This window comes from Bombus pascuorum, chromosome 15 (assembly GCF_905332965.1).
Source record: "Bombus pascuorum chromosome 15, iyBomPasc1.1, whole genome shotgun sequence".
Lineage (NCBI taxonomy): Eukaryota > Metazoa > Arthropoda > Insecta > Hymenoptera > Apidae > Bombus > Bombus pascuorum.
The window spans coordinates 7,334,788-7,348,775 of NC_083502.1; the positions used below are offsets into that span (position 1 = coordinate 7,334,788).

Below are 13,988 nucleotides of genomic sequence, written 5' to 3' on the forward strand. Positions count from 1 at the left end.
ATACCCTTCCTCGACAATCCAACTTCTAAACTAAAAAGCCCTACCAAACCACTAAAATTCTTCAAGTAATAGAATTTCACAAACAAAATGCAAATGGAAATTAGGACATTCTTAAATCAACGATTTAAAAACGCAATTTAAAGTCGAGCAGGTGCGTGCTATCTCTTTCGGCGAAGATCGAGAATTTCGAAATAGACGAGGAGCAACGTTGAACATCGGATTAAAGTAAAACGTCGGAGGAACAACTGGAGAACCGAGTGACCAAATAAACCGTGGGCCGAGATTAATGGAGCTGGGGAAATGCGGCAGTTTGCTTAATTTTCGCGGGGTTAAGGAACGCGAAATCGAATGGTAACCTGCTGGAGACTCGCTGGAAACGAGGAAAAAGAATCGATTAGGGGGTTGAATGTCCCTAGTTGCTTCGGGTAATCGAAACTGATACGTTTCCTGTAATTCGGTGACGTTTTCCACGTTTGGTTACTTCCTATGGGAAGATATCGGATTTTTGTATTTTGTGGTTTAGATAATATTTCTTGATAGCAAAATATCGAATTTTTATTCGTACTATAGTTTTCAATCTGGCTATTTCTTATGGGAAACTACTAAATTTTTGTTAGTGCCGTGTTTGAATATTTCGGTGTCTGGCTACTTTTTTTTTTTTTTTATAGGAAATTAGTGAATTTCTGACAGGAGAGTATCGAATTTTTCTTTGCATTTTATAACCTAACATTTCCATATTTTTGGAAAGTAACGTACGAGAATATTTAACTTTTTCGTTTATGCTCTGATTTTTCCTTAAACTACAAATTTAATTACAAAGTTAACCACCGTGAGAAGGCAAAAAGAACTATATTTGTGACTGTCGAGAGCAAAGTTCCTTTTTCTACGGTAGATGAAGGAAGAAATCGAGGGGGAGAGATTTCTTTCGTGATCGAAGGCTGGAGCCGATAAACCGGAAGCCGATTAAATTTATAGACCAGGAAGAAAGGTCCTTTGTCGTTTCTTGTGAATTTCGTATTACAATGGAGGATTAAAGTGTGCGACGGACAGGCTCATTGTATCTTGCTTCCAGATTTCATTTTCGAAAATCGATTCGACCAAAATGTGCCCAATATTTTCGCTCCACCTTTCATTTACCTTTATCGAATTAATTTTTCTCATATTCCTTTCAAATTTTTTACGAAACAATACTTCCATAAATATTCATTTGTTCGCTTAACATCTACTTCGTTAATTTCCGTGCTATTCTTTCCAATTCTTTATGAATACAGATGTTTAAAGAAATATTTATAGACGACATCGTTCGTAGAACAAGTTTGACGAAACATTGAGAAATTAATGAAAAGAAGGTTCATGAAAAATAAAGCGGAGACAGGCAAGTACAAGCTCGATACATTAATCAAACGCTTTAATCTGGTTAAATTATACAGTATATTTACAACTTTTGTTTCTTCTTTAAATAATATTCTGATTTATAACTTGTCCAAGTGTATATGCATGCGGTAAATTTTATTCAAATAATCTTGCACAATAATTTATCGAATAATAATATTATTAAATTGAGAAATTAGTGAATTTAAATTGCATACATGGCATGCATATTTTGAAACTTGTGAAAAGGGATTAGTTCAAAGCGTAGGTACCTTTCTCCGTTACTTTCTCTTTCTATACACCTTTTCTCCCTTTCTAGTTTGATCGGACGACGGCGAACAATTCGGACAGAGCAGCTGTATAATTGTCGGTAATTCGATTCTCTGACACAGTCTAAACGCAAAAAACTGTCGCGTTCGTTGCGCAGTCTGTCGCGCTTGTGCTTAATTGAGTACGCTAATTAAGGATGCGATTGAGCGATACCCTCGAACCACCCCGTCACACACGCTTGTCGACGCACTTGTGTCCTGCTCTTGTCGAAAGCCTGCGCACGCGATTTCGCTCCTCTCGCGTCCAATCGGAGACAAAATGAGCAGTTTAATAACTGTTTAACCCCTTATTGTCCGATTGGCCGAATTTTCAATGTACCCATCGTTAATGAAACGTCCTGTTTTCTGTTTCTCCATTGAAATAACACCAAAAATATTCGCCCGAAAAAATATGGTCAACGGAAGTCTGTTATCGAAGCAAATCCTAATCAACGCCATCTAAAAGCGCTCCGACTTTTTGTTCGACGATTGTTTCATTCGACTACCGTCGAAATCTAAAAAATCGCGATTAAAACAGTCGCCTGGATGGGAAAGCGTATTAGAAGCGGAGCTTCGGTTGTCACGAGCGAAAGCGTGGCCTCGTTGGAGAAAGGCTTGACGCCAGAGCGCGCGCGGCCGCCAGGCTGATCAAATTTTCGGCGCGGTTGACGGGCAACATGGCGAACAAAGTTTGCTCAGCGCGGCAGCGTTAATTCGGTTTGCTCCGTGTTTTTCCACCGCGGAAAGACGTCCCGGGGCGATGTTGCTCTCCCGTCGTAGACACCGTGATAGGCGAATTTTAAAGCGTGCACCACACCCCTATCCCGTCACGCGAGCCTGATTCTCCCGTGGAAAAATTCAATTCCCGCGGCTCAATCCGGAGTTTAATATGAATTTCATAATCAACGCGCTTTAAGCATTCTCTCTCTCGTTTCTACCTTAGTCGCATTATTATCAGTGCATTAATTAGGATAATTGTTAATACGGATAATGAAGAAATTCCTTGAAGCTCATCGTAGAAGCCTATAAATTGCTGTACCTATGCTCAAAAACCAATACGAAAGACGCAAAGAATATCAACTAAGCGTTGATGTCCAGAATGCCCTAGACGAATCGCTAGATCTCGATATTATCAGGAAGGCTCGCAGGATTCCAGAGGCTTTTGTTACGCTTCGACTCTTTACCACCGGTTGCAGAAAGAGGAGAACGCGACGATGCAATCGAAAGAGGATGTCTACGAAGCACGTGGCGCACTAAAATCGTACGAGGGATTCGTTTTCCATTTGCCAACGGCGGGGCACCGCGATTTCGCCATTTTCCAAGATCGTACCCGGTAATGTCTATCGAACGACGCACACTTCCGACCTCCAACCTTCTTGTTATCGTTCATCGAATATACGCGATCCTCTCTGCTACTTTTTCCGTATATAATTTCCCTCCTTTTTCTACAGCGCATTTTATATTTTTGTAAATACGTACGAACAAATAAAAGGTTGGATTTTATTAATAGAATTCGGAGAACTGTATTACAGCGGTACTTTGAATATTTTACACAAGGTGTTTCTGCCAACTCGATCAGCTCGAACAACTCTTAACGTATGCGTTGTACGAGAAAATTACGGAAATCTACGACGATATCGAATCTTCAACTTGACGTTACGTAAAGTCAATTTTCAAGAAACTAAGCAAAATCATTCCTCAACTATTAGGATTAGGAATAATAAATGTCAATACGTTTTTACTCACAATATTATTTTGACAAAAAGGACATAGTATTCCGTTTGAAAACAAACGAAGTTGGTCCTGAAATCTCCGGAAGGTGTCCACTTAAAAAAAAGATGCATGCATCGCACAAAGTGTACACTCGAACCATGCAACTCGTACAATGTGATAAAGTTGTTCACAAAACGTGTACTTTAAAAGTTATTCGAGGTGATCAAATTAGTTGAGACACCGTGTATACTTTTGCACATTACGTGCATTCTACACATAGAAATTGGCACCTTCGAATTTCTCGTAATTGTATAAAAATCCACAGTCTATATATATGAAGCGGTAAAAACGATTGCGTGAAAACGTTGCAGTGACACGCGTCGAAGAATAAACAAATAGTAACTGAAAATTGTTAACGTATTCGAACTTGGATATTCGTTAAATTCGATGCAAATTTCAATATTTTTTAAACTACAAAGTCTCATCTTGAGATAAGGTATCGTAAGGGGACTTTCGAAGATGTTGAGATATATAAAATATTCTACACTGCAGCTACAAATACTTAGCACCTTTGCGATTAAAAAGGCATTAGTAAATGACTCATTGAAAGCAAAGCAAAGCGAAGGGGAAATCCTTTAAAATATTATAAATCGTTGCGCGAAACAACTTTCGGTCAATACGAATACATTAAACTAAATGCTGGTTGGTGGATCTAATAAAACTTGAAAACTGTTTAAAGTCGAACAACTTACTTAACCCACTAATTAATTATATCTTAAACGCTCCGGCGGAGCCATTAATCACTCTCTCCCGAGCAACTGAATCCATTATTTCCCACCTGCGCGCAGCCTTACCCGTGAAAAACTTTCGATCGAGACGTTTCCGAACATTCGCCGTAACGAGCCTGAAGGATACCATCCCCGTCTCTCTACAAATAATTATCCAGTCTAGCGATTCGATACGGTGATTTAAAAATTCAGTTTTAATACAGCTTGCTCTAGTGTAATATATACAATATATATTTTTCGCTTACTTCTCCAACTACACATTGTACTTTTCAAATACGGTCGATTGTCTCAAATCGTACACGTAACACCTACCGATCTGCAGCTTACAAAAAGATAGTTAACCAGCGGTAACGACTAACTACGGTGCAATGATCTTGTTGAGAAGATTGTTTTTTAAGTTTTTTCGAATATTAATTTTTTTCTGGTTATTTATATTTATTTTTAATAGTAACGACGAATTGCAATTTTTCTGCACTTCCTACGCCCATAAAGGCTATCGAAACGGCATAAAAGTTGCACGAGAAAAACCTACCGACGAAAAAAAACCCAAGATTTTTTGGACTTTTATGGAAAAAGTTGCAGAGTGGTGTCTTGTTTTAGTCAAGAGTTGTAACCACCGATGCGTTTCGAGAAGTGGATACTTCAACCGTTTCTCTTTTTTTCGCCCAGGAGCTTGGTAAAAAATCTGACACCGGAAATCAATGGCTTTCTACAAATACGCGATGGTCGAAACGAACGAAAAATATTGCTTTTATTTATATTTATCGCTTTCCTCGACAGATCGAAATTCGTGTAAATTAATTTGCAATTAACATACCACGATATTTCGTAATATTGTCTATAATAATACTCCCTTGATAAAATATGATAAAAATGATCAAAATCAAAAATCAAATAAAATATATAAGATAGCGGTCATCCCAACCATAAGTCAAAATTCGAAACGAATTTACAGCTCGTTAATTCAGACGTCAAACAAAAACCAACACGCAGAAACTAAAAATGCACGGAGAGAAGGTTGCCAGGGAATTTTATGATTTTTCAGGGCGTACGCGTTGGGGGAATTTCGCGGCTTTCAACTGACCCAGTCGCCCCGCGAATTTCAATGGATTGGCGTCCCGATGTTTGCCCGTTTTCACCCCCTCCGGCTTGTACTCCCTTCTGTACACCATCCCTCAACTCGCACAAAAGCTCCGGCTGGGTTTCCATTAGTTTAATTACAGACAAGGTCGTCGTCGTCGTCGTCGTTGCCCGAAACATCGTTTCGAAGCTGTTCGAAGCGGCGGAAGTTAATTTCATGGAAAAGGTAAATCGCAAGACGTCCAACCAGACCTTCCAACAACTACAGAAAAATGCTAGCTTTGAAAATAGGCTAGCTTCGAAACGGGATGATCATCGCTTTGAAATACGACGATGCGAGTGCAAACCTCGTCATAAATTAATCTCGTAAATTATCTCAGCGCGTAACATTATCGTTAAATTCCAGATATTTTTACAAACGCGTATCTTCGTGTCCACGCATAAAGAAGCGGAATCCGAGCAAAAACTCGTTGATTTATCGAGTATTATAACGAGTACTATATTTTCGATATTCAGTATTACGAGATATTTGACACGGCGGGAGCAGTTTGACGCGATTTGGGTACGTTTGGCTTCGGCGAGTCGAGCTTTTAACAGAGAAGAAAATGGGGAGGTGAACGGAGACGTGAAACCGGTGGACAAGAAGTTTGTATCTTTGGGGAATGGTGGTTGAACAGGTAAGGTTTGAAGGGATTAATACGACCAAGTTGGATATTTTGGCAAGTGGTTGATTCGCTTTTAAGAGTATCGAATTTGTGGACCAGAGAATTTTCAAGTTTGACAAAGCGTAAAAATCGACGTCGTTTGAAATCTGGACAAGTCTGATATTTCATTTTCCCGATAACTTTCTCTCGTAGCATTTTTTGAATTTCCGATAACATTCAAATTTACAATTACCACCGATTTTATAAATCGTTGAAATGCCATCGTTATTAATTACGAATAAACGATCTGCCTTCTTATTGTTCAACATCGATCGTTCGTGACTGTAATTCATCGCTCACCTATTACCTCTCATTACCTGCTATTAATCACTCTTGATCACAGTCATTTGTTTCTAGTCATAATTCAGTATCACACCACTAGTGATTACTATAAAGACCTCCGTCGAACTGTATCGATCATCGATGATGAGTATAAAGAGTTATTGACTGCTGTTATATCGTAGCGAATGGTACATTAACTGCCGTAGATAATTACGTACTACGATGCATCAAACGATGCAAACAGTTCCATACTTCAAACTTGATCGAACAACGCACACTGCCCCAACACAAGATATTATTATACATTCATCATAGCTTTTCAATCGGTAACATCAACTACAAAAAAGCAACTAACATTTACCTACAGTACTTTCGCATAATTACATTTCTATACATCGCGTTAAACCGGAGCAAACATGGTCGTTTCTGCAGAGAACGTTCGTCGTACGATCCTCGTGAATCGTAACTATCAACTGCAAAAAACAAAGTAGTAGCTGCGCAAAAATTTTCTATAAGCATCATCCGATACGACGAAGAAGCCCGTATCTCGAACTATATCGAACAACGCTAATTATCGTCGCACGAAACAATTGTAATTTTGTCATTAACCGTCGTTGATTTAACGTTGCTTTCAACCACGGCAAACCAGTTAAAGGCCACCAAAAAGAATTTCCACGACGTCAAACGACGCGCACAACCGCGTACTTCAAACTAAATCAAACAACGGCGATTGTCCCGAGCACAGGAAGCTCGATCATCGGCGACGTCGCGATGCGAGGCAGCGAATCAAAGGCTGGCATCGAAATGCCTCGAGTTCAGGGCACAGAAAGCGGGGGTGGGCCGTTCCACGACGAAACGTTCGTTCCATTGAAATATGCACACGCTCCCGCAGCGAACGCGCGCCGAATACTCGGCCGAAGATCTTGCAAAATGCACGCTAACTTCCAGGCAAACGGGCTCTCGATTTCCAACGAGGGCGCGTCGCGTCCCGACCACGGTTATCTCGAATCAGTTCTTTGTCGCGACCACCCTCCTCTTCCATCCGTTTTGTCGCTGCACCGTGCGAATCAACTAAATTAGAACCGAACCGTGCCACTGGCGACCAATATCGTTCCACGCCGCCCTCAGCCACGCTGTCTAATGCCATTAGGGGCGAGTTTCACCAGTTTCGAAATTGTGTAACGGTAAGTGTGTACACTGTACAGTGGCTACAAAAAGGAATCCAACACGATTGAATTTATTTCATAGTTGGACTACGCATCTACTATCTTTTTGGGGAAATTTCAAAATAGACAGATGCGCAGAATATAAGTAATACGGAAAAACGTATGAAATATACAATGTCGAGCATTTACTTTTATATCCAGCGGATAAGAAGTAAATTCCTATTTACTCCAAAACTTGCCCCGAAAATCGAAAAGCCTTTAGGAAAACTACCAAAACGATCGACTGTCTCGCAACTCCTCTAAAACACTGACTCGAGTCATTAGCCCGATCGCGAGGCACTCTGCAAAAACCAAACAGAACCGGAAAAAAGAGAAACGCGAGGAAAAACACGCGAAAATCGGGGGGAATGGCAGCGGCGGCAAACAAGGGGGAACTTCCACGGTATAAAACATGAGAAAGCGTGTTGGAAACGGTAACGAGAGAGGCACAGGTCGTCTCTCCTCTCTCGCCTCGGACTTGTACTTCATCCAGCTACTTCGCTCCAGCCGATTTTTCCGCTGCCGCCGCTTTTTTTCACCGGCGGCTTCCGCGCATTTTATTAGGCCCGTTACAGACCCGTGTCGAGACAATAACCATTGTTAAAGTTTCGCGGAGCAATGGCTGCCCGCTCGCTGTTTGCACGGACAAGCTTTCCGCTTTGTTTCGGCCTAGGCGCGCTGGATTTCGGTTGGCCAGCTTGGCTACAGCCCCCATTACCACCATTCCGGCTATGTACACGCCGTACACCACCTACGGCCATCTACCGCTTTCTACAGCCGTTTCGGAAAGCTCACAATGCCCGTTGCTGCTTCGTTTTCATTCTAAGCCGCGCTTTTTTTAATTACATTCCTCACCGGAATGACGATTTCCCTTCAATGAGACGTGGAAATGGATCCTTGAAGCGAATTGGCGACACCGCTTTTTCATACGCACGTGCAACTAATTGCACGATTAAAAATTTTCTTTTCTTTTAACTTTCTTTTTCTTTTCTCGTCGCGTCGCTACTGTTTTTGTTAAGGTGTTACGCATAGACGGCTTGAACCGAGTTTACCACGCTTCGCAGATATTTTCCAATTTTATTTTATTCGCGTATTGTTATCATTCGCTTTCATTTAGCGTCGTTTATAGCTGGAAGAACTTCCGACTTTAAGGTTAACCGAGGATAATACAGAGTTTCTTCCTGCACCTCGATAGCAATAAACCTCGATAGCATCGTAAACTAGTCTTAGTCCCGGCACCACGCGAGCGATAGGTATCGTTATCTTGAGTTTTGTGACGCGTGATCCACTCCACAATATCCTGAAGCCGATGTTTTCGTGGACGATGCCACTGTCTGAGAACCAATAATTAGCTAGTTCCTGATCGGTCGACACTCGGTCATCTATCAGGGACAGAATCCGACGCATCCTACCCTCGTGGAAGAGGATGAAGGATACGGGTTTCAGACTCTAGACTGGCACACGATCGATCGCGGACGAGATATAATGATAAGTTACTCAAACGTTCAAATTAAACACATCGCACATTACTCGTCGTGTATTCGCTGAACCCGTTATATCGCGCAATCGATTTTAAAGTCGCGAACCGACAACTATTCGCCACGCAATATCTTCTTCGATCGTTCTTCCTACAAGAATCATGCATTTACGTGTTAAATCTGAAGCTTACGGCCCCTATAAAGCGTAAAATATCCAGCCAGTATAACACGAGGTTCTAGTCGCCTTAGGATGAAAAATTCAGCACCACCTCCCCTCATCGAACTTAAATTACCAAATCAACGGTAACATATGCAGAAGCAAAATGGATTCCTCGACGGTGAGTAACTTGGAGATGGTTCGCCCGACGACGACGCGCTGCTTACGATCAAGTATTAAACGCGTTATCAGCAGCCCTCTTTCCTAATTCCGGCATCCTCAATCCCATCAAAATTATCGGCTCCCCGTAGTGTCTTTTCTTACGTTTAATTAAAGACTACAAAATTAATTAAGCGATTCAATTAACTGGCTACAGCGTGCACCTGTGAAGAAGCTGTCACCCCCTTTTCACCCTCTTCTCTCTGACTTCCCCTTCGCGGGGGAATCGAGACAAAGCTGATCGTCTCCGATCTATCTTTGCACGAAATTCTCCTCCCACCTTTATAATTAGACTATTTTTAGAGCTGTTGTACGCTCTATGGAGAGGAGGAATTTTTGTACAGTAGAAAATCACGAAACCAACGACGAGCAATAATTTTTCAAGGAACTTTGTTAAATCAGAGTCTTCTTCTCTCATAAATGCTCTTTGTAGAAGAAATGAAATTAGTTCGTCGAGTAGATCTTCGATAAATTCCTTTCTAAATTTAAGCGAAACGAAGCTTTTCCCGGTATACACTCCGAGATCTTTGCTTTCGAGGATTCGGCAAATTTCTAAACGAAGAAGATGCCATCGGAGAGTAATTTCGCGCGGCCGCGACTATCGCTCTTGTTCGTCGGCGAGAAATAGCTAATAAACTAGAATTACGGGATAAATCGGTGTTAAGGAGGGCGAAGACGGAGAAGGGAGAGCAGTCAGTCTCCTCGGCGTAATAAGGACGCCATCGAAACTTTATAAACTGAATATTATTGAGATAGCGCGCGAGCCGCGGCATGACAGTGAGCGATGAGACGGTTCCCAGCCGATTTTCTATTAAACGCCGATTTATTTATGGAATATTCAATGGGACGTGTCCCGGGAAGAGCCGCGGGCGCATCGAGAAAAATTCAAATCAGCCTTGTCGCGCCATCACGCCCAGAATTTTCCTCGCAAAAATAATACCGCGGCATAGACGTCCTCCTGAAAACCGGAAGCCCTCTCTCCGCTTTCGATCTTTCTTCTCCGAACACGTTCGATTCTCCTCTCGATCTTTCGTCTGTTCTCGGTGCTACTGGATCCTCTGACAGAAAATTTCTATCGTATTATATACGTATATCGTAATATAACGGTTCTTGATAGACAATCAACGTACGTCTTACGATCATCCCAACATACGAAATCATTAAACTTAAAAACAAGGTAGACCTTTAGTAGTCTTCTTCTTTCTTTATTTTTTACTTTTTTTGACGAGACGTGGCATGCTGCATTCTTAATTTCATTATACTCGCTAGTTTTGCAATATTCCTTCTCTCGTTTCTTTCATAGAACAAAGCATTCGATCAACCTTCGAAACTCAAACAAGGCCTTCCTTTAAATTATTGTACTCTATTTTCAAACTGTCTCTCCGTAATTCAATTTCGAGTTGAAAGAAGATCCTCGAGTCCCTCTGAAGCAATATACACGGGAGGAAATCGATTTTCGGTAATATTCTTTTCACCGTGGCTACCAGCGATGATTTTTAATGGGTAGAAGGTCCGATAGATGTGCAATCATTTACCCTACGTCCCACGTTTTATCGAGGCAAGATAATTATTTGCGTGAATAGAGGTGTGAAATCCATCACACTCGATCAACCGTCGTTTCATCTCCAATAATGTCTAACAGTCAGTCAATTGACGATGTATCCCCCGGTTCGTTTATCTTTTTATGTGCTCTTTTACCATCCAAAGGACAGCCTCGCCGCATTCAAAATGGAAAATTCGTCAGGATATACAGGGTACAGGATTGAAATCTCGAAACAAGGTAAGTTTCGTTCGAAACGAGACAGCTTGTACGAAGAGACAGATTCATATTCAAAGGGAATCGAATTTGGAAATTCTGACATATCGATAGGGTGTTTCTATATTAAAATTCCGTTCCTTTTTAATCGTTATTTCCATTTCCTCTGTTCGATGGTAAACATGGAAATTAATAATACACGTTAAACTGGCAAACACGGAAATTGATAATACACATTACACGTTCGAGGAAAAATTCCATTGGAAGGTGAAAATTTCACGATTTTTATCGACAAAGAGAGGTGGAGGTTAATTGGTAAATCGGAAAAACAAATAAACGCACGATTATTTACCTAAAAGGAAAGTGACGTGAGAGATTGGTCGGGCGATACCACGTATTTTACATTGCGCAAACCAACTAGTAGTACTTTGAAAGCACACGGTCCAACCGAATCGGAAAATAAAAACTAGGGCAAAGAAAGAAAAGTTGAGTGGAAAGTTAGGTAAATGTTGCATAAAGGCGGGGAATGAGATCCAATGCGATACATTCGGAGTCTTAACGTGATTCACAGGTCCAGTTTTCGCGGAAGAGGCCCGTTTCGTTCTCGAACTACGAAACGAGGCGTCGCATTCGCTGTTTTGCATTCCAGCCTTTATAAACTCGCCTAACGGCAATGGTTATCGCCGTGAGAAAGCTCCGGTCGTTTCGAAAGAACGCGATCGAGCTGAAACGGCACGCGGTCCGGGAACAGGCGACGATAAAATCACGGTGAATCCCTTTAATTGCCGAATGGCCGCTTTGGGCGCGAAAATCGTTTGTAATTTCGCGCCACTAGTTGCCGCTCGCTGTAGCAGGGGCGAGATATTGCGCTTCAGATCGCAGGAAATGGTCTTTAGTGTCTCGTGAATTTCGTAAGTGATATTATCTTTTGGCTCGTTGCATTTAGTAATTTTTCTTCTACCATGTAAAAGGAGAATCTGAAATTTAATCGCTATTACCAATTACCGACAAAAGTATCCTTTGCTCTTTAGACATCAACGAATTATCTCTACTAACCAAATATTTTCCAAATTTCAATAACCCAGAATTCCTGTAACATTGTTAAATCTAATATAAAATACTGATAGAGACGTGACGATTAAATTATGCAAAGAATATCTATATCGGATGAAAAAAACACTAAAATTTATTACAAAACAAATTACCGTTCGACTCGAACAGTATACGAAAGAAAGTCAAACAAGCGGCATAAAATCTGAAGGAAGAACAAAGAGAGAAAAATATCGTATAGAAAATGAATGCTTTAAGAAGCAAAAGAGGGCCTGGCGTGATCGTCGACACGAAGCAAACAACAAAAGAATTTTTAAAGGTGCATGAAAATGTGGATGGAAATGGGCGCGAGGGTGAAAGAGGATTAAGAGAGGGCCTTTGAATAGCCTAATAGACACAAAGTCACCAGAAATAAGTTCCATAAGCTCACTGAACCGATTCAGATCCTCTGTCGGACGCGGAATGGCCACAGACAGCAGTCGAGACCTGTTGCATCGCAACGCTGCACCGGCTTTAGAAAACCGACTTGGATCTAGATATTCCCGTTTCACGAATTAGAATTTTCGTGCGCGACCTCGTGCCGCGACTATTTCATTTTCAAGTTTACGAGTTTCCAAATTTTCATATCGTCAGATCCTGAAAAGATCACGAAATATCAGATATCTATAGATCTCGAAATTTTCGAACTTGCAAGTTCTCCGATTATCAAATACGCAGAAACTTTGGACGTTCGGAAGTTTCGCGGTATTCGTCTGCGGAAATTTGGAAGATACAAATAAGAACGAATTATTTTATGGAAATTAAATGGTTCGATCGATATGAAAATTAATTCCCTGTTTTCGTGTTTTCAGGACACAAAACCACGCGGTAAATTAGTCGCGTCCTCGACCAACACATCGATAGATATGGTATCAGTGGTAGCCACGTAGATTCCTCGCAAGTATTTCCGGAGGAATTTTAATTAATATACCGTGGTTCGCAGACATTTAACAACGTCATTCTTCATTCTTTTTCATTCATTTGCAAATATCCCTCTTCTATTTTCCTATAAATTTCAGTGTGGCATGTTCCACATATTTTTCAACGACTTATTTCGTACTACTAGTTTAAATATTTCCTAATAGAAGAAGAGGAAATTATAAAACCAATTCGTACAAATTAGTAATATAACAAACTTATATTTAGCCGATCTAATAAGGCTACGTAACGCATCACTGCGAATTTAAAGCGTTCGTTGGATAAAAATGGAGCATCAAAATCGGGACAAAAAGCGAAACGTTTCTGCTAATAAAAGGGACCGTAACATCGGTTGAAAGTTGCAGTAAAAGCTAGCCAGCCGTAAATATTAAACAGTTCGGTTCGAAACGGGGGCCGTTAACGCGAAAGTGTGATAGGAATTCGGATGGAACGATTGCGACCGGGTTTACGCCTCGATCGGTTTCGCCAACGATGCTTCCAACATCTCTCTGCATTAACGCGTGCGTCCATTTGCCGAATTAAAACATCAGAAAAAGCGTATAACGGTCAGAGAGTGCGAAAGAGCGACGAATTACACGATCGAGAAGAGCAAGAGTAAAAATTGATTAAAATCCTACAGATGGAAGAAAATTGGCATTATTTGGAATTTTTATTCCAACAGGTAATAATTTATTCCTCGCGTCCTCGAACGGTGTCTCGCGGATATGTACGAACATTTCGATAACAATGGCATCTGAAAAACCTGGTACAATTAAGTTTTCATCACTTACCAGACGTTGGAAATTATCCAGCCAAAGTACGACCATCGAGACGCACGAATACATACATATACATAGTATAAAAACATCTTAACAACGACAAAAGCATGCCTTCTTCACATTGATAGAAAAACTCAAGAA

General features: G+C 40.9%; 1 protein-coding gene across 15 annotated transcripts in view; it reads right to left on the minus strand.

Annotated features, from left to right (window-relative positions):
* LOC132914430 (polypyrimidine tract-binding protein 2) overlaps positions 1 to 13,988 on the minus strand; it is a 442,018-nt gene that overhangs the window by 254,136 nt on the left and 173,894 nt on the right. The window lies entirely within an intron of this gene.